Source organism: Salvelinus namaycush, chromosome 35 (assembly GCF_016432855.1).
Source record: "Salvelinus namaycush isolate Seneca chromosome 35, SaNama_1.0, whole genome shotgun sequence".
NCBI classification, from domain to species: Eukaryota; Metazoa; Chordata; class Actinopteri; order Salmoniformes; family Salmonidae; genus Salvelinus; species Salvelinus namaycush.
In genome coordinates, this window is record NC_052341.1 from 29,632,205 (window position 1) to 29,638,462 (window position 6,258).

Consider the following 6,258-nt stretch of genomic DNA (forward strand, 5'->3'; position numbering starts at 1 on the left):
TATTATATTTTAAAACTAAAATACTTGATTGCATTTCACATCATGAATGACTCATATGCTGTGTGATGACATGAATTAATGAATTATTGATTTATACAGTAGCCTATATAAGTATAGAAATATAGGCCTAAGTAAGTTACGCTATTTAGACTAAACAGGATGCGCTCTTAGGCCTACAGTACAGCTCGATGGTGGTTATACAAAGCTGCTATGCTAAGCCTACTAATGATAATAACATGACTTATTATTATAATGATCATCATAATAATAATAACAATAAGAAGGAGATCAAGGAAAAAGGAGGGTTATTATTATTATAAACATAATTTTCCGTACAATTTGGAACAGTGTAAACAACGCAAAATAAATGATGAATTATACCATCGAGGCTGGTCTAACGAAAAAAGTGCAACGTAAAGATGAAAAACTTCTGAATTTATGAAATTGTTGGGTGAGGCAAAGTGGTCATGGAATCAGTAGGCTATTAATCAAACAGGCAACAGAAGCAGGATCTGTCTTATTTCTGTCGGTATATATGGATGATTTATAAAGCCAGGCACATTTAACAGTTAGTAAATTGATTATAAACCTAATTAAGTTGGCATTTCCTCTCCTCACTTTTCTTAGACAATAAGGGCTGTTTTCTTGTCGCCTCATTCTGCTGCTGCCTCCTCCTGCATTGTTCTCAACAACAATTTGCGGTTTAACTTTGCTATTATGCACATAGCAACATGGTCTAGGAAAAAAAACGTCAATTCAACAGCGCACTGATGTGTTTCAGAATTGCGGACAGCAACTTCTATCCAACGTGAGAGAAAGCGGATCTGTTATAAAATAACATAATTTTTTATTAGTGTTGCACCATTGTTCCTACATAATATAACTATATACAATTTCAGTAGCACATGTCATGACTGTGCCATCCCCACGGCCTCCACAATGGATTAGTCCACTCAAGAAAGGCGCGAAACAGACAGGTGTCTTATATATATTTTTTGAAGTAGCAAACAAAATACATCGTGGTCGACCAACAACCTGTCGACCAACGATCTACCAGTCGACTAAATGGGGTCATCCCTAGTTTCCATTTAGTATCATCAAGTACTCTCCCTGCTTGCTAAACAATTGTGAACTGCCATGGCGCAGTGGTCTAAGCAGCGTGCTCTGAGCTTCGCGAGTTCGACCTCAGTGCTATGCCATGTTTTTTTTCTGAGTGCCGAGGACGGCATATATCGATGTCCTCAGGACCTTTTCAAACATCCGAAATCGACTTGTGTTTCTAGTGACCAGCTTGATTTGATCATAGGTATGAGCAGTTGTGATTTTAGCATGTAAATCTTGGTGGGGCAAATTCCCCACATTTTTTGTTGATGCATGCCAGCAAAGCCACTACACAGCACAACACTAAACAATATATGAATTGCACTGTAATGGTGCCCACAAGCTGTTAGCAGAGCTTTGTTTCCAGCACCATGGAGTGAATCCTTACCACCGTTACACTTGGCTATCAGCAGAGCCTTGTCTGGCAGCAAAACAGTTCATTCAGCCTCGTTTAATGCCTTTTTAAAAAACATAGCTGACCATATCTCCTTGGCATATTACATAATTTATGCAGCAGCATGTAAGACATTTCTGGACTCACCTTGTTGTGCACGGCGGGCCTTAGTTGGCAAATTTTGTCATCAAAGAAAGAGAAAGATTTACAATTCCGATTTGAATGACAGTCTGACTTCCCAGCTGCAATGCTTGCAGTTAGCCACTGTCACTGATTCCCTCCAAACAACTCATTGTTGAATTGCGATTTCCAACTTGTTGTGTAATGTTTATGTCCAAGAAATGTAGGGCTCAAAACAGGTGGGGTTCTGCCCCACCTGCCCTGAATGATGGGTCGCCACTGGGTATGAGGTACTTTTCTGCATATGCTTCCGTTTTTCAACGCCAAACCCACCACTGGTGTGCGTGGCCAAAGAGCTCTATTTTCATGTTATCTGACCATAGCACTGCTTGGAGTTTAATAAATGGCATTGGCACTTAGATTGGAACCAGTGCTATGTTTAGATGACACGAAAATATAGGTATTTTTGGCCACGCACACCAGCAGTGGATGTGGCCTTCGAAAGAACAATTCATATGCAGAAAATACCTTAATCCCTACTGTAAAATATGGTGGTGGATATTTGATGTTATGGGGCTATTTTGCTCCACTGGTCCTGGGGCTCTTGTTAAGGTCAATGGCATCATGAACCCAGTACCAGGACATTTTAGCCAAAACCTGGTTGCCTCTGCCAGGAGGATGAATCTTCCATCAAGACAATAACCCCAAGCACACATCAAAATCCACAAAGAAATGGTTAATAGACCACAAAATCCAAATTTTGCAATGGCCATCTCAGTCTTCGAACTTGAACCCCATTGAAAACCTGTGGTTGAATTGAAGTGGGCAGTCCATAAGCCAGACTAAGGACATCCAGGATCTGGAAAGATTCTGTATGAAGGAATGGCCTAAGAACCCTTCCAATGTGTTCTCCAATATGATAGAACATGTCAGAAAAAGGCGCATTGTCGTTATCCTCGCAATCATAGGGTGTTGGAGTACTGAAAACATTTATTTAAAATAATTTAATTTCCCCCCCCAAAAAAATTGCATACAATATAGCTCAGTATTTGTATTATTTATTTTATACAGTATTTTCTGCTCTTTATCAAGGGTGCCAATGATTATGTACCTTACTGTATAATAACAATGTTCAGTTAGATCATTAATATGCAGTTATATAATTAATATGCAGTATTACATAGAAGTACAATATATATTTTAGTTTTTAGCCATGCAATATATATTTTTGTCTTTCATCTTTATTCTGTTAGACTGGATTCCATTACACAACTGCAGATGTGGAAAGTTGCACTTCGCTCTGGCCTACAGAGAGACTGTGACAATTTGCTGAGACTGTGTGAATCTGAAATTCACCTGTCAGTCCAGGAGCAAGAGGTGTGGAAACCAGCAGAAGAGGTCCTGAAGCAGAAGAGACCAGAACATATTCATCTCTGTCTACATGTTGGTCAAGGCACCCAACATATTACCACATCATCAATGAAAATCATCTTTGACAGTTTGTCAAACATTGCAGATATCAGGTAAATGAATGTATAGCCTACATAGCTGGATTTTTATTAAGTCCAAATAGCATATTCTGAATATGGTTAAGATTCCTCTAAATAATTTGAATGACTTACAGATGCTGTTTTACTGCCACTGCTGCTATCAGTATTTCCAATGATGACAAATGTTAGCTCTAATGTAGGTCCTACATTGATGATAACAGAAGTGTCTCATCTTAACATTATTTTAGGTTCATTTCACTCAATGATCAAGAAACACATTCATGGAATGAGGAAGTGAAGTCATTCCAGATGGATCTTTACATACAAGGAGCTCTCTATGAGATGACGACAGGACAGAAATGTGTTGAGGGTTTGCGCCCTGTGCTCGCTCATTTGATTCACTCTGACTCTATAGAGGAACAGAGCAAATTCATGGTTAGTCTGTACTCAAAGGCCCATGACACGCAGGAAGGAGTTCTACCAGTGTTGCAGACTGTTTTACAGACAACTCCTGCAGTATGGTACATAGACCTCTCTGAGAAAGTAACCTCTGGCATCCTTGAAGTGCTGACATTTCTGAATGTGAAGAAACCAGTTGAGTTGTGGTGGTCGGATGAAGAGAGCGAGAGGGAATTGACCATTTTCCTTCAGTGTCTACCCTACATTTCAGAGCTGAGGTGAGTCTGTGGTTGGGTAAATATCTTGAAATGTTATCCCTGGATCTGAATGTTCTTTGAGAATAGACACGCAAAAAAAGTATGCTACAGAAGACTTGTTTTTGTGTCTATCATTGTCTCTTTAATCCGTTGGCATAGTTCGAAGAGAAAAGTTGCTTACTATCTCAGTGCAAAATGTTATCTGGTGTAAGACAGTAGCGTTTCCCATCAGAGACCCTGACAGTCTATAATCTAATTATATTCTATTCAACATGAAGAAAGGGTTCAAAGAGGTTGTACAGTGAGTGTTTGGGTACATTTTGTCATTAGATTTTTTTAACCATTTAATTTTCATTCTAAATGATCTAGATTCAATGACTGCATTCCAAACACCAATGATGCTATCAAGGTGCTTGTGGATCTCTTCATCTGTGCAGCAACATTGGAAGGAGACACGCTAAAGATGCTTTCATCAGTATGTGGATACTCAGCTTTCCCCTTTGCTGATCGTGACAACGCTGGCCAGTGTGCTTTTCTGCTAGATCTGTACTCGCATGTGAGCGACTACGAGACTCAAACAGGCAGAAGTATCCTTCCAGCGTTACTGACACTTTACCAGACAGCTCCTGCAGTCTGGTCCATAGACCTCTCTGAGAGAAAAGCCTCCCTCCTCCTAGAAGTGCTGAAACTCCAACCGGAGAAGAAACCAGTGGAACTGAGGGGCTGGTCAGATGACGAAAGTGAAGTGAGGAGTTTCCTTCAGTGTCTACCCTACATATCATACCTCAGGTTGGTTTGTTCAACAGTTCTGTTATAATCATATTGCTGACAGAGAGTAATTTAGATGCCACGTGGAATTATGAACTTGAAACATCTTAAGGCTAAGGTTCTAAGGATAAACTTAGCCTCAACGTGCTTTTGAGAACTCGGTCTTGGTCTATGTGTTCCTTTTATGTCAGGCTAATAATGCTTTTCTACTGACAGGTTTTTCTCCAGACAGGATGAGGGGGAGCTGCCTGAAGAGTGGACGATCACATTTTTCCCATGGCTTTGTCATTTCCTTTTGCAAGTGTTTCTTCAAGGAGCTGTTAATGACATATTGACAGGGCAGAGGTCTGTTGAGGCACTCCTGTCTGCTCTGGGGTTAGCTCATTCATTTGACTCGACAGAGAAGTGTATGCTTCTGTTAGATCTGTACTCGCATGCGAAGGACTATGAGATTCAAACAGGCAGAAGTATCCTTCCAGCATTACAGCCAGTTTACCGGTCAACTCCTGCAGTCTGGTCAATAGACCTCTCAGAGAGAAAGGCCTCCCTCCTCCTAGACGTGCTGAAACTCCAACCAGTGAAGAAACCAGTAGAGATGAGGGGCTGTTCAGATGACGAGAGTGACGTGAGGAGTTTCCTTCAGTGTCTACCCTACATATCATACCTCATGTGGGTTTGTTACCAACCTGGCTTGTGTTTTTCTCTATGGAAGTAACAGTTAACTATATCATGGAACATTAATTGTTTTGAGATATATTAACCAATCATTTATTTACAATTTGATATATTTGCATACATTACAATGTTTTCATGTGCCTTTGCCTTGTTTTGATTTTTCACCCCCAGTTGTGACTGCCAGTTCTTCCTGTCTATGTGTGATGCACTCTCTGTGGGTTCTGAGGGAGATGCACTGCTATCCCACTCTCTCCTCCAGGCCCTACACTACACTGTCACATTGTCAGGGTGGTTGCCCAGTGTAAGCTGCGAGGCAGTAGGAGCAGTCCTAGGCCAGAAACTGGACGAGGAACTGGACGTCACTCTCACCCCACAGAGTATCTCTCTCCAAGGAGTTAAACTTCTCTTCGAACAAGTGAAAGAGCTTCACAAGCTTAGGTAATTCTATATTTGCTAACACCCTAGAGTCTATTGATGCACCGGTAACATAATTTAAAAAATCCCCATAAAAATCAGAAATATCTGGGCTGCGTCTCAATCCACCGCGTCCGCCTATAGTGCTTTTCCGCATCTGCGGTGGAAGGTGGCCGAGCTACAGCGGTGTTTGTCAAACCATGAAACATCCCGAAAATCTTTTTTCTCACGAAAACATATGTAGCGTCTGAATGGTTTGGCCTACAAACTATTATGACCATTCTATGAAAAGGGGATACTCTCACGAACACGATGACTCATCTGAAGTTAACTGGGACCGGTTTTAAATAATGAATGGAAGTATGGAGGTACAGTAGATTAGTGCCTACCCCAAAAAAGGGGTTAAATATGTGTAAAAAAATATATAAATATATACTGAGCTTTCTTATATCTCCTAGATATAGGACAGACACTTCAAAATCTTATTCCTTGTGATTTTTTTGTTGTTGCCATTTATGAATGTGTTATTCAATGTGTTTGTATGGGATTTGGTACTAAATGCCAAATTCTATATTTTAACAAATAATGTTTGTATATATAATTTTTATATATCCCTAAAGGGGTCCTGAAATTCAAAATC